This window comes from Leopardus geoffroyi, chromosome A3 (genome assembly GCF_018350155.1).
Source record: "Leopardus geoffroyi isolate Oge1 chromosome A3, O.geoffroyi_Oge1_pat1.0, whole genome shotgun sequence".
Taxonomy (NCBI): Eukaryota; Metazoa; Chordata; class Mammalia; order Carnivora; family Felidae; genus Leopardus; species Leopardus geoffroyi.
This window is the reverse complement of record NC_059336.1, coordinates 3,835,699-3,857,100: the sequence shown is the minus strand read 5'-3', so window position 1 is coordinate 3,857,100 and position 21,402 is coordinate 3,835,699. Positions and strand designations below refer to the sequence as shown.

At 53.2% G+C, this 21,402-nt stretch overlaps 1 pseudogene; it reads right to left on the bottom strand.

The window, feature by feature from the left end:
- Window positions 1–223: 223 nt before the first annotated feature.
- LOC123581820 lies at window positions 224–305 on the bottom strand (annotated as a pseudogene).
- Between the last annotated feature and the right edge of the window lie 21,097 nt (window positions 306–21,402).

The window sequence follows — 21,402 nt, the reverse complement described above, 5'->3', positions numbered from 1 at the left end:
CCAAAAATAAATAAATTAGCTGAAGTTGAATTTAAAATTCCATTCCTCGGGGGCGCCTGGGTGGCTCAGTCAGTTAAGCATCCGACTTCACCCTGGTCACGATCTTGCGGTTCATGAGTTTGAGCCCCGCATCGGGCTCTGTGCTGATGGCTCAGAGCCTGGAACCTGCTTCGGATTGTGTCTCCCTCTCTCTCTGCCTCCCCCCACTCGCTCTCTGTCTCTCCAAAATAAATGAACATTTTAATTAGCCATAATCGCGCCTCGGATAAACCTCATTGGCTACGATACTGCCACTGTGCAAAGCTTATAAATGAACATTTAAAAAAATTCTTTAAAATTCCATCTTTCTAGCGATACTTCACACTAACCACGCTTCTAGTAGTTAATAGGCACACATGGCCAGTGTCCCCCGTACTGGCCAGTGTTGATACAGAGCATCTCCCTCACTGCAGAATGCTTTCCACTGTGGAGTGGTTCAAAACAAAGATGGAATAGAGTCCTAACCTGAGGTGGGCTCTCCCCGTCGGCAGGTCCCAGGCCACCCGCTCAGTTTTTTTCTGCAGTTGGGTTTTGGTCTCAAAAAAATGGGGTGTCCTGGCTCGCAGGGAGAGAGTATGGTGAGCTCAGAAGGTTCGCTTTGAAGACTCTCCTCCTTCTCCCCACCTGGCTTCTCATCCTGGCTCGGCCACCAACCTTCTGTGTGGCCTGAGCAGGGCCTCTGACCTTCCGTGTCTCTGCCTCCCCACGTATAGATGGGCAAGTGGGGGAACCTTGGAGCACCCTGCAAATCCCCTTTTGTTCCTTGGCTCGCTCAGTTGCTATCTGTGTGAGGGGAAGGCGAGTCTTGGGTACAAACGTGACAGGCGCAGTAGGTTTGTGGGACATTTGTTGAAACTCCTACCGCACGCCAAGTTCTCCAAGCAAACTCAATGTCGAGTAAGCGGATGACTGAGCCATGGAGGGGTCTGTCCTTGGATGGAGTTCCTGGAGGGCGCCTGGGGATTCTTGCGACGAAGGCATGCTCTCAGCAGACACTTGTCACCCTGTCGGGGAGTCGGGCATGGGACGGGAGAAAGAGCTTGGCAAAGAGGTGAGTTCAGGGCAATTAGTCTCAACTTGATCCCACACAATTCTGGAGATGAGTCACTCCTCAAAAGTTGCTCCCCGCCCCCTGACCCCCGCAGAGGTGAGAGACCTCAGCTCTCCGATCCCCACGTCCGACATGCATCGGCTATGTTCATGCACACGTTCCATCGTTCAATAATCCCTGCCCCCCGTGAAACCGCAGGTGCAGGGGAGGGGGCTCCCGTCGGCCCGTGGCGATCTTCTAGAAGAGGGCCGGAGCGTGAGCTGTTAGCAGCTGGGGATGGGTGCATCGGCCAGGAAACGGGAACCTGGGTGGGCGCCCCCAGATTTCCTGACAGAGTTCTAGCATCTCTGCTTCTGTGAGTCCCCTGTCACTGAAAGAGAAGCCATTCCGTTTATGTTTGTGACACCCTTCTCAAGCCGAGGTGTGTTTTGGTCCCTTCTAGTATCTAGCGACATCTCTTACGCAGCCGCTGATGTGTCCTCCCCAGGAAGAAACGAAGCCATCTGGTTTTGTATTGAGTTAGCCGTGCTGTGATAAATGACAGCCCAAAGGTTTCAGGCAGCACAGGCAGAGTGGAAAGTCGCCTCATTAACAAAGTGCGGCCCCGCGTGTTCTGAAACAATCCATCCCAAAGGGGGCTGCATTAATTAGAAATATTTTCATTCAGTACGAGGCTGTGGCAGAACATTTGGCCGTCTGGAAGCAGGAAAGAGACACTCCTTTGCCCGGTTCACCGACGTGTTTTGCAAAGCCTTGGTGTTGAAGTGTCCCTAAAAGGCAAAGGCCCATAAAAACTGTGCATTCGGCCTGATGCAAACTTCTGCACCGAGTTTCCAACGAAGACCGCTTGCCCTACACGTGCAATACTTTTCTAATTAGTCCAAGTATCCCCTTCTAACAAGGCAAGGCAGTCTGGGAGGTTGGAAAGAAATTCTTCTCCTGCCAGACTAGAAAGAAAGGAGATGTTTCCAAGGAGCCACTCTTGTCTTTCATGGTCTGAGGACACTTGTATCTGGACATCTGAGACAAGCCTCTGGCTTCAGCTTTTCCGTCTTTCAGGCCTCGGATGCTTCCAACGGTATTGCGGCCAGCAGATTAAATAAGACAGTGATTAGGAGAACGAGAATGTCACAGCGTGTGCCTCTGCTTCCTAAGCGGCTGGAGCTGGGGCTGGGCCGGCCCTGGCTTCTCATGTCCGAGGCTCGGATCCTTTGGAGATGGTGCTAGAAACAGCACGGGGGGCCGACTGGGTGGGGGAGTTCAGAACGACCTGAAATTCAAAATCCCAGAGGCTGCGGGGCTTCGGGTGATGGTCCCCAAGGTTAATAGTGCTTAACCTGTCAGCCTCAGGCGTCCTCATTTGCAAGGGACTAATAACACCGAACTCGCACGATGCTGCGGTGAGAACCATCAAATGTATGGCCCGAACACTTCACACGTGTTGGTTGTTATCACTGTTAATGACGGTGACATTACCGGCCAGTGGTTCCCGTGGGGCTCAAAGGCAAAGGCCTGGAAGGATGGTCTTTCTTCCTGGGGAGCAACTTATCTGACCTGGATTTTCTGGAACTTTCTCATCAGAGGGTGTTGACATTTCAGGTGGGGGCCTTCACGTGGAGCGGGGCCCTCTGCAGAGCTCTGGGTAGGAAGACCCCACCTGGGAGTTGGGTTACCCGGCCTCCTACGTGGGACACTTCCGTCGTGAGTGGGGGTCCCGCCCAGCTTTCTGCCCGGAAACGCCACTCTCTCCCCGGAGCTGAGCCCCTGAGAGCCACACGCTCTCCATGAGAGCTTCTGTGACCTTTTCCGGAAGGCAGAAAGGCTAGGAATGTAGGAGTGTAGGTCACATGGTGACCCCGGAGCTCAGAATTCTTGGTCTCTGATCCTCCTGCTGATAAGATATAAGTGGATGTAAAAAAAAAAAAAAAAAAATTCCTCGAGAGAGGGGCCAAAGGGGCTCCCACGCTGAAAATAACCTTGCCTTGTCTCTTCCTTGAGTTAAATCTCTTCCATCTTTGGGCCCGTTTTCTACCTCGTTTCTCAGCTCACATATGTTTGCATGGGTTTAATTAGGACGAAACGTCCGTGATTCACCACACTCTTTGGCAAATGAAGAAAATAAGCACAGAAGTGAAGGCAGAGAACCGCACTCGCGGTGCGTCCTGATCACCTGGGATTCATGCAAATCTGCTTCCCCAAGGCTCCCTGAGGCTGCGTGGGATCCCCGAAAGAGCAAAGCGGGGGAGATGGCCTCCTGGGGGTGCCACTCGGGCGCTGGAAGGCATTCTTCTGCTACGAGAAGAACTCGAGCAGGATGATGATGGTTAATAATAGTGTATCGTATGCTTGAGACTTGCCGAGAGAGGCGATCTTACGTGTTCTCACCACACGACGAATGAAACAGGTAAATATGTGAGTGGCGGGTAGACCAGTTAGCTTGGTTGGAGAAATCCTTTCACGGCACATGTGTATATCAACGCATCACGTTGCACGCTTAAATCTAGACCATGTTTACTTATCAATTGCCCTTCAGTAAAGCTGGGGAGAAAAAGAGCTTTCACTCTCTCGCCAGAAGCCCCCCTCCACGCCCCACGCTTCCATCTTGCTGACCCATGTTAATTCTTTTTGCAAGAAGGAAAAGGCCATTAAAAACACTTCCAGACACCCACCTAATGGACCAAACGATTAAATCCAACCACGTGCCTCCTCAGCTCGGCTATCTTGTCGAAACATGGCAAAATGAGCATTTGTCTCTTATTGTAAATGAAATATTTTCAAGGCCGCTCTAATTTGGAGAGCAAGATTGATGGTGAGCTTTCTGACTGAGCCAGATGAGGGGGGGCCGCAGCTATTGGGTAGCTAACTGAACGGAGGTTCTAGCAGGTCATGGAGCCATGGGGAGCTGACCCAGAGCCTGGCTGGAAAAAAGAGGAGAGGCCATTCGAATTTCTTAAATGGAGGAAGACAACACGGAAAGGTGGCCTTTTGAAGTTCACCATTGATTTTTCAACCAGATCCTTCCCTTCTCTTGGTGTTAGAAAGTTTTTAGAGGATTCTGAAATCAATGAAGGCATAATATTAGAATGACACAGTTACAGGAAATGAGCACTTCATCTTCTCTGTGAGTTTAGGGGAAAGATCACCTCAGTGCTTCTTTCGTATTACTCATTCCGGTCTTCTTTGGAGTGGACCCAATGGTTTTCCCATCCCCGCTGTGGGTAAATGACTCCATGTGTCTGGGCAAAGCCACCGGAGTGTCCAGGCTCAGAACTGCAGGAATGTGGTCACCGGGGCACCTCCATTCCACGGCCAAGCCATTCCCAGATGCAGAGGCAAAGCTGTCTAGAAATATATGCATCCGGTGGGAAAAAGTTCCCAGATAAATAGACACAACCGAGGCATCAAGTTCTCCCTTGCCCACCATGATGCAGAGTTTATGTCGGGAATGGACAAAGCTAATGGAAGAAGCCATTTTGAATATATCTGGTCCAAACAAAGAGAAGGTCTGATAGCAATAAGATTATACCGGACCCTCTGAGTCTGGAGCAACTGATCGTTAGGTCCACAGGGTGGGCTTCTCCTCATCCCCCCCGACTTCCTTCCTTCACTTTTTCCCTCCTTCCTCCTTTTCTTGGCTGGAATATTCCAGTTGTTTATATAGCTGAAATCAACTGGCTAATTGTCCGTTTCTCTCTCTGGCTTCATAACAAGCAGTGTCTTACCTGAGCTAAATGCTTACTCACGCAAGGTAATAAGAAATACCAAAAGCCACAGAAGCATTGAGAAGACAAACAGGTTATAAAATTGCCTATTAGGGACTGTAATTTAAAATCATTTCCGAAAGGTTCTGCATTCTTTCCCTTGGCTGCCAGATGCCACCCCTCCTTAAAATTTCCAGCGCTACATGCAAAATGTGGGTGTTTTCAAAGGTCAGGTCCACAAGGCTCACTTGGAGCCTCAATTACTTTCTCATGAAAGGAAGAGCGGGTGGCAAAAAAAAAAAAAAAAAAAAAAAAAAAAAAAAGGCACCAAGACATTCTGCGGAAATTTTAATTAGGTACCAAAAGGCAAATACCAATCTTAGATTCTTCCAGAAGCTGAGATGAAACGCTTACTGAGGTTAAGTGGATGAGTCGTGTGTCTGAACGTGAAGAGACACCTTTGTGGCAAAAGTCTGTGCGCACAAGAGTGCCATTAGATACGAGCCAAAAAACGCGTGCGAAAGACTTTTGTAACCAAATGGAAAGAAAAATGTGTTATTTTCATGTCATGTTAATGTGTTTTTTTCCCTGCCACTAATTATGCTATTTCAAGAAAATAATTGGAATTGGCTAGAAGAAATTAAGAATAGAAACTTGCAAATTATATAACCTAATGAATCTAACTTTTGGTAATGAACCTAGTTGCTACTTAACACGCATCACTGGAGCCTGCATTAAACAGAGGAGCCCTGCTAATTCTTTTAATTCAACTGAACCATTCTTAATAATTCATAATTAAGTCTGGCTCAGAAATGATAGTCTCCATGGCAATATTGATTTATTTGCTATTTGTGTTTCTGCCAAATGTTGAAAATGACAGAATTCGGAGTCGCAGAAGGCAAGGGCCATCAACAAATATCACAGAAGCAAATGGATAACAAGGGCTTTACCAAAAGTCCTTCCTCTCTTAACTTCCAAGAGAGAAGAGATACAAAATGGAAGAAAATGGAATGTGGGCTTATGGGCTCACCATTAGGTTTTAGTCCAAAATAGCAACACCAAACCCAACACGTACTAGTGCTGGGAAGATAGAAGCCCGTTAAGATCTGTGTCTGCCGTGTGAGAGCAAAGGTCTGCTGAAGGCTGGAGGAGAGATTGGCCCTGCTCACCCCATCGCCAGCTTACTTTCTGCCTGAAAGACCATCAGGGTCCGCACGGAGAGAGAAAATGACTTGAACGAGGACAAATTCAAAAAATGCCCTCTTTGGTCTCGGGTGCTTTCTCCTTGGAACCTTTAATTGACTACGCCCTAAGTTCCAGAATATGCACTATTCACATAGACTTGAAAACCCCCCAAATTGCCCTCCAACTGTGATCACTTTTTTTTTTTTTTTTTTTTTTTTTGGCCTGGTCTTCATAAAAATGTCATTCTGTTCGGGCTGAAACACTCCCCAAAGACCCATCATCTGAACCCTGAACTCTGACACCGAGGGAAATGAAGTCAGCTCATGTGCGCAGCTCATAACGCAGTGCTGTTATTTTTAGAACACGTAGTCATGAAAACAGTAATACTTACAATAAAAGTAATAGATGCGATTAAAGTCTATCTTCAGAGATATAACAGGAGTCAAACTGTGTATAAGCATCGTATTTTAAAAGTCCAATTAAGAGCCTGCCTTTAAAGGGGGGTTGGAAAAGAAAGCCGGGGCAGAGCCCGTGCCGGCTCGGAATGCCGCGTCCGAAAGTCAGACTTTCATGAACTCTTGAGGCTCTTATCTTAGTGATCTACGGTGCTTTTTCCTTTAATGCCTTCCAGCCAGTTGGGCAACAACACTTTACTGAATGGGAGTCTGATGCGTGTTGAATGGTGGACTAGTGGCTTTTGAAAACGGCTTAACAAAGTCCAAGGCCAGCAACATTCTCCAGATGAAATTGCCGAAGCGTCACACATCGTGCACGGCTTCCTTTGGGTGAGACAAGTCGCATGCGAAGTGCTCGTTTAAGTCATGCGCGCACGCACGCACACACACACACACACACACACACACCGCTGCACCACCGTGCCCCACAGCGAGGCTCCGGGCACTGGGCGAGCTTGCTGATGTGTCGGGACCGTGGTGAAGAAGCAAAAGGATGGTGTTGGAGTCCCACTCTGCCACCCGCCAGCCGTGCGATCTTGGCCACGACCCACCGCGCTTCTCTGAGACCCCATGTCTTCAGCTGTAAGACGGGGACGCCCGGCCCTGCTCTGCCTGCTTCCCGACTTGCGGAGGAATTCAGAGGGGGGATGTGGAAGCAGAGGGTCAAGTGTAAAGCAGATTGTGGAGTCCTGCTCCCGTGGGGGCCCCGGATTCCTTATCTGCACGATGCAGACAACAGTAACATCCGCCTCGGACGCTCATCGTATTCGGCGAACTGTTACGAGATGCACAGAACAGCGCTTCTCATCATGACTATTAACACGTGTGCTCTGTTGAAAAGGCAAGTGAAAAAGAGGTCGCCCTCTTCCCTCTGAGAGGCACCTGGCTTATGTCTATCGAGTCATGGGAGCTTTAGAGCTTCCTCCTGGGAGGCCCCTGAAATAAACCCTGAAAGACAACGAGTCCGTTAAAAATGGTTGTCAGCGCTGTAATTTTAAAAACAACATGTAGCTCCCACAAATATGGGAACAAATGAATTTTAAATCTCGAATACACCGGTGGCTACCGTCTGTCTATGTACACAACGGAGAGACGCGCAGGGAGCTCTCGTTCGTTCATTCAGAAGCTTCGTTGGTCGAGCTCCTGTGGAGTGTGAAGTCCGTGCTAAACGCTGGGGGACATTGGGGAAAAGATACCCTGGTTCTTCACGGGGCCCACAGCTTGGCGAGGGAGAGGGACTGTGTGTCCAGAGAGGAATACGAGGGCTGGGGAAGACCGAGAGCTGGACGAGGGGTCGGCCATCGTGGGCAGGCAAGGGACAGAGGCATGGTGACATGGTGGCGGGAGGGTGGAGGCAGCCAACGCCTGTGCATAACACGGTGTGGTGGCAGAGAGCGGTTGAGTTGGGGCAAACTCACGAGGAGCCTTGGAAACCATGCTAAGGACTGGCTTTCACGTAGAGGCAGCGGGCAGTCTAGAAGGCTCTAGAAGGCTCTAGAAGGAGCAGGGTGTGAGCTGATCTCCGCTGTTGAGTGCTCACCCCAGGTAGTGGGAAGCCTGGACCAGAAGCGGGGTGGGGGTGGGGCGCAGACCAAGACAGGTGTCAGAGGTTTGGCACAAGACCGTTGGATTGGCTGCCCTTGACCCGGGTGACACTCCTCCATTGCCAGCACAGCGTCCCTCACCCTTGGATGCCAGAACGCGGAAGGGCAATTCGGGGAAGGGGCTTCTCCTCGCCGTCGACGTTCCTGAGAACGTGCCGTGCTGGGAAATCCCAGGAGGGGCGTGATGTCCCCGGGATGAGATGTAGGAGGAAATGGCATTCTGGGCGGGACCAGCCTTGAGAGTCCCGCGTGGCTCTGCGGAATAAACACCACGCTACGCGATTCACGCCGAATAAACCCATTGGCAGGGGAGCATATGGAGGGATGCACAAAATCCCCGCTGATAGGCGTCACTGGAAAGAAGGAACTGATACGGGGAAAGACCGCGTGAGCATCTTCGGCGACCCCGCGGTGGTCGGAACCCTGACACGCCCCCCCCCCAGGTAGCCTTGGGAAACGTCCCTTCTCCCCTCCGCCCCCCCTGTCCTCTTCCTGCTGCTTCTACTTTAATTTAAAAAGCCGTTGATGGCCTGGCTCAAACATCTCCGTTTTTCTATTCAAACAGCCTTCTGGAAGTTTGGAAAATAGAAACCATTCCTCTGGGTATAAAGAACACACATTTCAAGAATGAGTAACCTGGCAAAGGGAAATTAAAAAGTTGGCTGTAGATAACACAGCTGTCAGGCACAAGTGTTTTATTATCGAGGTTCTTAAAACTAAGCGCTAAGTAAAGGTTTCTCCCACCACTATGTACCGGGGGGACCATTAGTCCGCTCTCAGATTCGGGCTTCCTGCGCTCCTCCCCAAACATCGCCTCCGACACCTGCGAAGCTTCGTGTCTGATACTGTTTCTCTCTCGTTCTCCCCCCACCCCCTTTCTCCCTCTTTCTGAGCAAAGACCAAACACAGACTTGCATTTGTACTCTGAAATAGCTAAGACTTAAAGTGTCAACAACGTCTGAAATAGAAAACAAATCAACCGCTTCCAAAGCGGCAACAGCAAGGAAGGTGCCGGTAGTTACAAGGGCCCCCATCGGTCACCGTTTTCGGGACGCCGACGCATTCGGATTGCGGGCGCGGGCCCCCGAGGGCCTGAGGGGGGCCGGGAGTCGCCCCACCATGTCTGCTGCCAGTGGATAGAATGACACTTGGAAGTTGAGTGTTTTTCAAATTTCATAGGAAACGATGATTACTCTTGGCACGGAGACATTTGGATCTCCTTTCTCTCCCGAGGACACAGTTGTGCTCAGACCGAGCTGGAATAAACACGCAGCTGGGGAGGGAAGGAATGAATTTATGACTTTAGCTCCTATGTGAGGTGATGCACTTGCACGGGGGCAGTGAGCACTGGGTTCCTCAGGCGGGTGTGGGGTCTCACCCCCGGTTGTCAAAAGGTTTTCAAAAGGCAGCGGAATGTGGACACAGAGGACCCCAGGTGGGGAAAGGCGCCACTACCCACTGGCTTTGTTAGTCAGAGGGCACGAGTTTCCTCGCTTGTAGAATGGATTCAGACGCTCACGCGTGGAGCGGTCACACGAGAGGACGTGGGTGCAGAGTGCTGGCATCTTGTCCAGCCTGCCTGTCTATGCCCAGCTCTCCTTCCTCTCTTCCTTGTTTGTTCGCTCACTCGTTCATTCACTCCCTCGCTCCCTCACTCGCTTGCTGACCCACCCGTCCGTCCATCGTGAGCTCCTATCACAGAGCAGGCGCCACGCTGACCCTGGACACAGAGCGGCGACCAAGCCAGAGAAGTCCTACCCGTGGGCTGCGCCCCCTCCTGGTGGTGCCGGGTGGGTCCGAGCGATCCCTCTACCAGGTGCTGTGCAGGGGTCTGGTGCGTCATTGCAGGAGAAGAACACCCGCGGAAGCCCCTGTGAAGTTGGCCGTCCAGGGGGATGGAGGGCTGGCCGCCAAAGAATCACAAAAACAACTACAAAATGACAAGATCGGCAAGGGCAAGAGAGGGGCACGGTGCCAGGCCAGCACGTGGTCAGGGCGGTCTGGGCAGGCTGTCCCAAAGCAGTGATGTTGGCTTTCCGTCCTGGAAGCAGGGCCGCTGAAGACCAGAGGGAACATGCAAGGTCCTCTTCCAGCTTGTGCGGGACAGGCGGGTCCTGAAGCAGGGGAGCGAGAGGGAGGAGGTGAGGCGGAGGGTGGCCGGGGGGGGGCAGGGTGGGGGGGCCTCGAGGGGCCAGGCCAGGTCTCCTGGGCCTGAGCGGGACTGACAGCCAGACAGCCGGCAGAGTTGCTCAGGGAGGAGTCGCATCTGCCCGCACGATGTGGGCGGTCCAGTCCTCCTGGTCCGTCTGGCTCCCTTTTCCGATCCTTCTCAACCTCCCTGGGTCGGGAAGGACCAAAGGACCTCCTTCTTGTATCGTGTCGCACAGGTACCTTGTGAATAGAGATGTGTGTTCTTGCTTTCTTCTTGCTGCCCAGCTGGCACTGCACTACGTTCTCTGTTCGTTCCGCTGACCCGCGGCAGAGTAACCTAGCTGTAAAGTAGTCTTGTAAACCGTAAACGTTGCCACAACGTTTATGATTTGGACCTTATGTCTGTCCATCTCTAGGGAATGGGTTGAGTAGCGTATGGCGGGGTTTCTCAACCTCAGCACTACTGACGTTTGGCACTGAGTAATTCTCTGGGGTAGGGCTGTGCTGCGTATCGTGGGATGTTCACCAGCACCCCTGGCCTCCACGTACTTGATGCCAGGAGGCCCCCTCCCCGGTTGTGACCACCAAAAATGTCCCAGACATTGCCAAATATGCCCCTGGGAGGCAGAATTGGCCCCCCAGTTAAGAACCCCTGGATTATAGTGCATGTATGCTACGCCACGTTATATAGCCCCCACAGAAGGGAGAAGACCTTACTGATCTGAAGTCCAAGCAGGCCCAGAGAGAACCCCTCCCTCGAAGGCAGCAGCTCCGTGGGGAGAGCTCCCAGGCGACCCCAGCGGGGTCCGGAGGTGAGGACTTGGACTATCACCAGCGGGGAACAGAGGCAGAGGCCACTGTGGACGGCGTTCCCGTGCTGCTTGCCTCTGCAGCTGCATCAAGAAAGGCTGATGACGTGAGGAGAAGGATCCAGAACACATGTGTTTCCTGTATGCATTTCAGATGTGCTAAGCAGAGCCTGCGGAGGCCCGCCGGGACCCCCAAGAGGCCGCTGTGCAGAGACCCTCTCAGCTGCCGCCTCATCCACCTTCCTGGGACCCAGGATGTGGGCCCAGACTCCCTGCCAGCCAGCCTCGTTCGGGGCCGAGCGAGCACCCCTGGACAGATGTCAAGTCATTTAGAACCCCCATCCTGAGAGTCATCTTGAGGCCTCCAGGATTTCGGTAAGGCCGGTTAATTCCAGTTGGCATGAAATTAGCAAGTTTTGCCTAAGAATGTTCATTTTTACAAGTGGTCCTCATCGGTTTTATTTACAAAAACGACCAGAGGCCCCAGGATAAGGACCAGATTAGCTGGCAGAGCAGTCCACGGTGGAAAAAAAAGTCCGTTTTTGTTAACATTGACTTGACGTATGCTTTTCCCCAAACCCAGACACGGGAGGAGCCACGCTAATGGCCGCCTGGCCCATTTTCCATCTCGTTCTTCTTAATGCATAAATGTGAAAAGAAAACACACTGCCCCGCTCCTATCTCCCCTGCCTGACTCATGGGCTTGAACACTGCTTATTGCTGGCTCAGCTGAAGCCGGGGGCCCGGACCTTGGCCTCCTTTAGAACACTGCCATGTAAACCAGGCGGCCTGAGCTGCATTTTCTCACTTATGTTCCTTTTCTTCCAGAAACATGAGGAAGGGGGTCCCTCCTAGGTCATAAAAAAATGTGGCTTAAAAACTGAGAACATCTGGTCAGAACTGATGGTTTAATGGAAACTTCTCCAGGGGTTCTGGGCACGCCAGACCCCTCCAGGGCAGCGCAGGCATTAAGAGGCCCTTGTGGCCCAGCCGGGAGAGGCAGCCCAGGCCACGTCCCCATGCAGGCCGTCAGACACACACTCTTCTTAACAGAACGAGACACGCGGCTGGGGCGTAGAAATGCCACTCTGGACCTTAAGGCCCAAATGCCACATGGGCCCCAAAGAGTAGAGCGGTTGGGGTCCTTTGTCCTGGAGCCACAGAGACACGGGTGACGATGGTGTCTGTCTCGCCGACAGGGTGCCTGTGAGCTCAGGCAGGTGCTGGGCCATTTCTGCTATCGTATCCACCCCGCTGGGGTGGTCTGGGGGTTACAGGGTCAGGCTTTGCTACGTTGGGACACAGTGTAGCTCCTTAGTTGCCCCCTACAAGCTGAGGACTCTAGTAGTGGTGGGTGGGTAGCACCTTGTGAGCTGTGCTGCAGTGTTCCCTCCCTCCGATAGCCTCTTCCTTTCCCCAAAACCCGTGGGAGCACAGAGGGAGCCTTCCCTGGGAAAGAGATTCCGGAAGGAGAAAGGCTCAGGATTCATCAGGGTTCGGGCCCCCTTCCAAAGCTGTCTGCAGATGGAAACTTCGAGAGTCTTTGGACTGCAGAGAGAAATTTTTTTTCCATCAGCCGTTTTTTTTTTGGGCAGCTCATTTGTGAGGCAACAGCACCCCCTGTGGTCAGAAAGCAGTATTTCCTCTAGAACGTTCCCTGGGGTTTCAGAGCACCTGCATGCAAAGAGTAAGAGGGTGTGTGGTGAGGGTGGACAAGGGCAGGGCTCGCCCAGGGAGTCTCGCCCAGGGCCTCCGCTGGCCCCTCCTATGTGTGCCAGCACGATCCCTTTCAGCTCTGGTACCCAGCGGTCGTTCCTTCTGAACGCGGATGTTGGGGACGCAGAGGGTAGAGAAACCCACAACGCTCCCCGCTCCTCCCCGACTCCCCTCCGTGGCCAGTTTCCTCGGGGCCAGCCCTCACTTAACACCATCCGGGTTTTATTTGTTGTGGTCTTTTGCAACACCCAGGGGCTGACTGGAGCCCATCTCGCACCGACATCTCCCCCTCCAAGCAGGGAGACCTGTGTGCGGCCTGGTTTGAAAAATTCCAGAAAGCCAGGCCCTCCTGGGGGTCCGTTTATTTGTCGAAGACTCCCCCGCACGATGTCTGAAGGGAAGGGTGAGTTCTTCCCTCTGGTGGACCCTTGCCTCGCCACCCTCAGGAGACAGCAGAGCATTTCCAGGGGTTTCCTTGGATGGTCACTAAAGGAGGGCAGCAGAGAGGGGTGGCATGACCCCTGCGATCTTGGACAGGCCGGGTCACCGTGCTGGGACTCCCGCTTCTCTACTGGGCCCCCTGCCTCCGTCTCCCTGGGGCCCGGAGATGCCAGTCAGCCAGGAGAGCGGGGTGGCCGGTCCCGGGCTTGCTCCCCAGGTCTCGGCCCCGGGGCCCCACAGGGCAGCTCAATGACCGTGCTGTTCCGACCCTGCTCCCTCAAGCTCCCTGCGATGCCCTCAGAGAACTGCTTGCCTCTCTGAGCACGATTAAGTGACACCTTGGGTAATTATCCCAGGGTGAGTGGCAAACGGAGTCTCCTGAAAGCCATAACCTGAATTTTGTGAATGAACGTGACAGCCGCCCAGTCTCTCCTACACCACACAGGCCCCGTTACACGTGCGTGATGACAGAGCTACGAATCACGCACCAGGGGAGCTGCCTCCGCTCCCCACGTCCAGGTCCAACGCTGACAACAACCCGAGGTAGGTGGTGGCACGGCCTCCGTTTCACAGTTTGGAAGTTCAGAGAGGACGGACCATTTGTCACAGTCACACAGCAACTAGGATTCGAACCCATGAAGCGGGTTCCGGGGCCCAGCTCTGAGCCTCTACGCTTTAGTGATGATAATCGCTCTCTCGGTTAAGTGGCTCATTATGTTTCTAAACGACTATGTGAGAGGGTTTATGTGCGTGATCGTCCCGAATGACGGCTCCGAGAGGGTTATAGAATGCCCATTTTACAGATATAGAAACCGAGGCACAGGGAGGTCTACCCAGCTAGACAGGGCAGACACGGTTTCCAAACCAAAGGCTTGGCTGACCCTTGATCTTGTACTTAGCAACCCCTTGATTGCTCTCAGGGAGGAGCTCCTCTCAGACTCTCCATCCACGAGGCTTGGGTGGGGTTTACCCTCCCCCTCCCTGACCCGAGCGGTGAGCCCCGGGCTCAGCCCGGCCAAGTGGAGTCACGATAATTTGGTCAGCGACGGGCATGGCATGGGAAAGCGGTGTTCCGCTGGAGTCACAGCCTCAAATAGCTTTTCTGCGGGACCTGAGAAGGAAGCCGAGGTCACCAGCCTTCCAGACGCCCCCCGATGAGTCTCACCTCCGGGTATCCACGCCGTACGTAGTCCCCGCTTGCCTGGGTGAAGCTGACTGTGCCACCAAGAGAGGCTTGTAGAAATGAGCAAATGTGACTTCTGGGTCACCAAAGACATCGCAGCCCCCTCCTTGGTCACTAGCCCTGTGGCCGTGTTGTGAGGACACGCGAGCAGCTGCGTGGAGAGGTCCGCGGGGGAGGACGCTGCAGCCCCCTGCCCACGGCCACGGGGTGTGCCATCTTGGAAGCAACTCTTCCGGCCCTCAACCCCTCAGATGCCACAGCCGGGCTGGAGTCTCGATTTTCACCTCGTGAGAGACCTCAAGCCGTGACACTATTTCTGAATTCCTGATCCACAAAAACTGTGTGAGATAATAGACGTGTATTGTTTTAGGCAGCTCTGTGTTGGGGTAATTCGTTACATAGTGATAGGTGGTAAATATAGAAGCAAACTTGGGTGGCTCAGTCGGGTGAGTGTCCGACTTCGGCTCAGGTCACGGTCTTGCGGTTTGTGGGTTTGAGCCCCGCATCAGGGCCTGTGCTGCCAGCTGGGAGCCTGGAGCCCGCTTCAGATTCTGGGTCCCCCTCTCTCTCTGCCCCTCCCCTGCTCGTGCTGTTTCTTACTCTCTCTCAAAAATACATAAACATTAAACTGTTTCTTTGTAACTATATAGAAGCAAACACAGAGGAGTGCAGCACTGAGAGAAGGAGGATGCCACATTCCTCGTAACATATTTGGACACCTAGATCCAGCCGTGCCTGAAGCTGGAACCACTGGCTTTCTCAGTTAACAAGCCAACCAATCCTCCTGTTGCTGAAGCCAGTGTGGGTTGGATCTCCTTGAGACCGAAGAGCCCTCATCAATCCAGGGACTTTAACAAAAATATATGTACCAAGAACCCCACTCTGGTCTTCTGGGCTAAGGGGCTGCCTGGGTCCATCTTTTTGAAAAGATTTTCTTTTTAAGCAGTCTCTATACCCAACACGGGGCTCAAACTCACAACCCCAAGGTCAAGAGTCACATACTCTGCTGATGGAGCCGGCCAGGCATCCCTGCTTGGGCCTATCTTACACGAAAGGAGAGAAACTGTCAACAGACACCCAGAAAGCCAGCCAGAGAGCCGTATCCTCCCCTCCATCACTGAAGAGCCTTGCCCACGCGCTTGGCGCTGGTCTGTGCCAATGGGCTGTCACTCAGAGTCCTGGCTTCAGGGCCCATGTGGCTGGGGATGCAGAGGCGGGAGGGGGTCCTGGAGTCAGCCCTGCCCTTCAGGCCCCCGGGGACCCCCCAGAACCAGCTGGAGCAGAGAGAGTGAGGGGGCGTTTGTGACATCGCCAGATGAGACGATGACTAATGACCTTGCCAGGCCCTGGGGATGAGGCGCAGGCTCGGCACAGCAGATGTTCCGTGATTGCAGGAAGCCGAGGCAGGGGGGGCTCAGGGCCGTGGCTCTGTACCTATGGGGGGGGGCCCAGCCTTGTTAAGTACGGAGCCCTCCACGCGGGAGCTGGAGAGGGAACAGGAAGAACCTTGCGCGCACACGCCGTCCACAGAGGCTGCCATCTGCTTCCAGCTAATGACACAGATTTGCTCTGTTGTTCTTTTTTTTCTAAACGCAACAAAAAGCCATCTTTTCCTTTTTTTCTTAAATGAAGTTAATCGTTTTTTAAGTCGCCATATGTTGACTTCTGTTCGATTCCAGTTTGTGTAGAGCCCACGCTGGAGGGCCGGGTCCCCGAAGGGCCCGCGTTCACCCCCGAGGTGCGTGTGTCTGCGGGAGGGGGCCCCAAAAGACGACAGAGGCGCTGTTCCCCGGAGATGGGGAAGGCGGGCCCGGTGGGCCGGGATCCGGGCTACCAGCCCGTGGGCCCCCCACCTTGGCTGCACTTTGGGGTCCTGGGCGGTGTAGCCACCCAACGTTCTCTTGGTCCCCGTGTGGGCCCGGGAATCTGGATTGTGGAATCTCCCCAGGTGATTCTGACGAGCCACCGAGTTGGCACGCGGCTGAACTGCCTCCGAGAGTGCCGGGAGGATGAAGCCCTTACAAATTCTATTATCCCAATCATCGTAGTAGTAATTATTACTATTATCTCAGCTGAGAAAATTGAGGCCCAGACAAGTCGGCTGGTCCAGTCGATCCGGGCCGAGCGCGGGGCTTCTGTGATTCCGCAGCCCCGGGCCAAGATGGCAGGTATTTCAACTTAGCCAAAGTCAGGAAATTGGTTTTATTTCAGTTCTAGGTCACAATCCGCAATCACTCTACATTTTTATTTTCAAGCAGCAGGCAGCTTGCAGGCTTTGAAGAATTGGGAGGTGGGTTGAGAAGCTTTCTCCCAGAAGTGCGCCCCAACTCCAGATTCTGGAGAATTCAGGGCAGCCCCAGGGCAGCCAAGCACAGCTGGGGCCAGAAGTGCTCGCCGTAGTCGGGGTGGGGGGGACCCCTACCCTGGGCACAGCTGCAGAGTCATCCGCCCGGAGAGGGGGAGTGAGTTTTTCTGAGTCTTGAGGCCACTGGCAAGAGCCTGCATAGAGAGCAACCTTGAACTTGTGCAGGGGCAGGGGCAGGGGCAGGGCCACATTGGAGCTCCTGGTGGGTGGTGAGAGGGAGCCCCCCGATTCGTGATTCGGTGGTGGGAGCTGATTTCTCCTCATGTATCCGTCTTTCCACAGCTTCCCCTTAACACGTGTCACCTGCGCCTGTGGTTGGGCGGGAAGCTGGATCCCCTGGAGCGCTCGTTCAAAGGCGGGATGTGGGCCCCAGCCTCAGGTTGCTAATTTAGGAGACTCTGCATTCCTCCCGTGGTCCCAGGTGCTGCTGATGCTGCTGGGCCGGGGAGCTTCGAGAACTGCTGTGTTGATTGGCATTCACAACGGCCTCGTGGGACAAGGAAGAGGAACGTGGAGCTCGGAGAGCACTGCCCGAGGCCACGCAGCTAGAAAATGGCAGACGCGGGACTGGAACCCAGGCCCAGCGGCTCCCGGAAGCCACGAACCACAGCCAGGTACCCTGCTTCTCATTCGAGGCTTCTTCTCAGACGGGTGTCTGAGAGGGGCCACTCAGGGCAGCCCCCGAGGGGAGGTCTCCGACCTGACTACAAATCCCTCCGGCAGCTTTGAGAGTTTTTTGATGCCCCCAGACCAATTCAGTCCAAAGCCCAGAGGAGGCACCAGGGTGGCACCAGGTCCCCAGGCTCCTGGGGATTTCACCGCACAGCCACGTCGGAGACCCTGGGCTTCAGGGGACCCCGAGCCACATCAGCAGCGAGGCTGGGCGGGAAGATGGGAGCACCACCCAGCAGATGGCTGTTCCTGTGATCAGCTGGCCCCTGCAGGGGGCCCTGGGGCAGGCCAGGTCCCACAGTGACCGAGTAACTAAGGAAAGTGACTTTCCAGTTGGTGACAATGTAAAATACCAAGTGCCCAGGTAGATTTGACTTTCATTTTTTTCCCCCAATATATGAAGTTTATTGTCAAATTGGTTTCCATACAACACCCAGTGCTCATCCCAAAAGGTGCCCTCCTCAATACCCATCACCCACCCTCCCCTCCCTCCCACCCCCCATCAACCCTCAGTTTGTTCTCAGTTTTTAAGGGTCTCCCATGCTTTGGCTCTCTCCCACTCTAACCTCTTTTTTTTTTTTTCCTTCCCCTCCCCCATGGGTTTCTGTTAAGTTTCTCAGGATCCACCTAAGAGTGAACACATATGGTATCTGTATGGCTTCTTTGACTTGATTTGACTTTCAATTAACAGCACATACTTATTTTTACTCTCCGTATGCCCCGAATATGGAGCATGTATTTTACATGTCACATGGGGGCACCCTGTATTTTTATTTGCTCCATGTGGTGGCTCTCCACAGGACCCTACTCAGAAGGGGGACCCCAGCCCAAGCGGGTAGCTCTCCGGGGTCCCAGCCCCCAGCACAGCACTCGTGCTAAGTAGACACGTCCTCCCATCTGGGGACAGAAGTCAGGGAATGGAGGAGTGAACGAATGGGTATTCATTCATTTGGCTAAGCCCTCGGGGCCATGAAGTGTGGCAGGGAGGTTGATTCCCTCGCTCGAAAACCCAGGGTCTGCTCAGCAGGGCCGGGACGAGGGTGAGGTTTGCGGAGTCCCCAGGAGGCACCCAGTAGGCGCTCGCTCCTCAACCTCTGTGCCTGAGGTTTGCACCTCGCTGTTTCTGGCCCTGCTGGATAGATGCATTTATTTCCAGCTTTTGTTGAGGGGTGCAGCCTTGGGTTTCTGTGGAAAGAAACTCCGGGGAGAGGGGAAGGAGATTCTGGGCACTGCGAGAGTGGAGACCCTCCCCTCCCCCCAGCCTCCAGCACAGAACATCTGGTCGGCGTCTTGATTTCGGCCTCCAGAGACCCTAAGAAGAGCCCACAGAAACAGTAAAACAATAAGGTTGCCTTGTTTGAAGCTGCTGGGTTTGTGGTGATTTGTTGCAGCGACCATTGAAAACGAATACGGGCTTCAAAACTCTCCAGCCAGGGAAGGTGTGTCTCTTGAAGGGCTCAGGAGAGTACACCGGGCCCCCTCAGATAATCCAGGGCAACGCCCCTGTTTTAAAGTCTAGAAGCTAAACACATCTGCAGAGTCCCTTCTGCCAAGTCACATGACGTTCACAGGTGCCAGAGAGGAGAGAATGGCTGTCTTTGGGGCCGTTGGGCTGACCGCAGACTCACAGAGCCCAGCGTGGGAATCTTGGTGCACAGGGCCATCGGTGACTGTCTCCATGCCTACGCGCCCAGCATCACCCAGAGCGGCACACAGAACATTCCGGGGCCCCGGCAGCCTCCCTGTGCCCTCCCCCACTCCTCCACTCCCCCATCCCCAATGGTACCCATTTTCTTTTCTTTTTTTTTAATGTTTATTCATTTTTTTGAGAGAGAGAGAGTGTGAGCAGGGGAGGGGCAGAGAGAGAGGGAGACACAGAATCGGAAGCAGGCTCCAGGCTCTGAGCTGTCAGCACAGAGCCTGACGCGGGGCTCGAACTCCCGAACAGCGGGATTATGACCTGAGCTGAAGTCGGATGCTTCACCGACGGAGCCACCCAGGCGCCCCTAAAAGTACCCCTTTTCTGAACTGCATTCGCTGTTCCTGAAACTTTCTAAGAGGCATCATATACAGTATGTGTGTTTCTTTATCTCTGGTTTCTTCACTTAACATTACGTCTGTGAGATCACTTTGTTGTCGGTGCAACGTGATAATCCATCGCACGAACAAAGCCTGGTCTCGGCAGGCTACAGTCGGGGGACACTGGGGTGGTTGTGGGTGCGGGGCTCTTGTGAAGGCTGCCGACATGCCATTCTCTGTCACAAAGAGCTCGAGGTGGCTTCTACTGACACGTTACACGAGCCGTACCGCATACGTGTGTGTGAGCGGTGAATGGCCCAGCCGTTCGGAGCGCTTTTGTCTGATTGCTGGCATTCTAGTCTCTGTTTTGCTGGTCACTCACTGTGTGGCCTTGGGCTGTCGCGTGGCTCTCTTGCCTCGGTTTCCTCTCTTTACACAGGATATTACCAGTCGCCACCTCAAGGTGTTCATAAGTCATAAGCGGATGATAAGTAGATAGTCGTAAGTACATGATAAATATTGGCTGTAATTGTTATAAACACGGCAGCATAACAGAATTGAAACTCCAGGGAGAATTGAAAACCGGGAAGAGGGGCGCCTGGGTGGCGCAGTCGGTTAAGCGTCCGACTTCAGCCAGGTCACGATCTCACGGTCCGTGAGTTCGAGCCCCGCGTCGGGCTCTGGGCTGACGGCTCCGAGCCTGGAGCCTGTTTCCGATTCTGTGTCTCCCTCTCTCTCTCTGCCCCTCCCCCGTTCATACTCTGTCTCTCTCTGTCCCAAAAATAAATAAACGTTGAAAAAAAAATTAAAAAAAAAAAAAGAAAACCGAGAAGAAAAACAAGAGTAAGGACATGGGCCCACGAATGAGCCCTGCGCGTGGAATACCCACCCTGGGGTCCACACACGCCCAACAAGCGGGCAGGGAGGCCACGCCGCCAGCTCGCGGCCTCAGGACCCAGGGAAGCTTGCTGGAGTCCAGGGTGGGGCAAGGTGGAGAAAAGTGGGCCCTCCGGAACCGTGGCCAAGCACAAAGAGTCGAAGGGAAATACGGTCTTTGTTTTTATTTTAGTTCCAGTGTAATTAACATACAGCCTACAGCATAGGGACTCAGCAGTCCTACACGTGAGTCCGTGCTCATCAGGGTCAAGTGCTTCTTCATCCCCGTCACCTGTTTCCCCCATGCTCCCACCCGCCTCCCCTCCGGTGCCCACCAGTGTGTTCTCTCTATTTAAGAGTCTGGTTTTTTATTTGTCTTTTTTTTTCCTTTGCTCATTTGTCTTGTTTCTTAAATTCCACATATGAGTGAAATCATGTGATATTTGTCTTTGAGTTATTTCACTTAGCGTAATACCCTCTAGATGCATCCATGTGGTTGCAAATGGCAGGATGCCGTTATTTTTATGGCTGAGTAATAGTCCAGTGCGTGTGTGTGTGTGTGTCCATTCATCTTTATCCATTCATCTATCGATGGACACTTGGGATTCTTCCGTATCTTGGCTGCTGTAAACATCGGGGTGCGTGTATCTTTTAGAATCAGTGTGTTCGTATTCTTTGGGTAAATGTGCAGTGTCGGGATGGCCGGATCACATGACAGTTCTATCTTTAATATTTTCCACACTGTGTTCCACAGCGGCCGCACCAGTCTGCATTCCCACCAACAGTGCACGAGGGTTCCTTTTTCTCCGCATCCTCACCGACACCTGTGGTTTCTCGGGTTTTGGGTTTCACCATTCTGACAGGTGTGAGGTGATCTCACGGTGGGTTTGATTTGCATTTCCCCGACTATGAGTGGTGTTGAACATCTTTTCAATGTGTCTGTTGGCCATCCGGATGTCTCCTTTGGAGAAATGTCTGTTCGTGACTTCTGCCCATCTTTCAATTGGATTATTTGTTTTTTCGGACGTTGAGTTGTAGAAGTTCTTTACATACTTTGGATACTAACCCTTTATCAGAGATGTCATTTGCAGATATCTTCCCCCGTTCAGGGGGTTGTCTTGTCGTTTTGTTGATT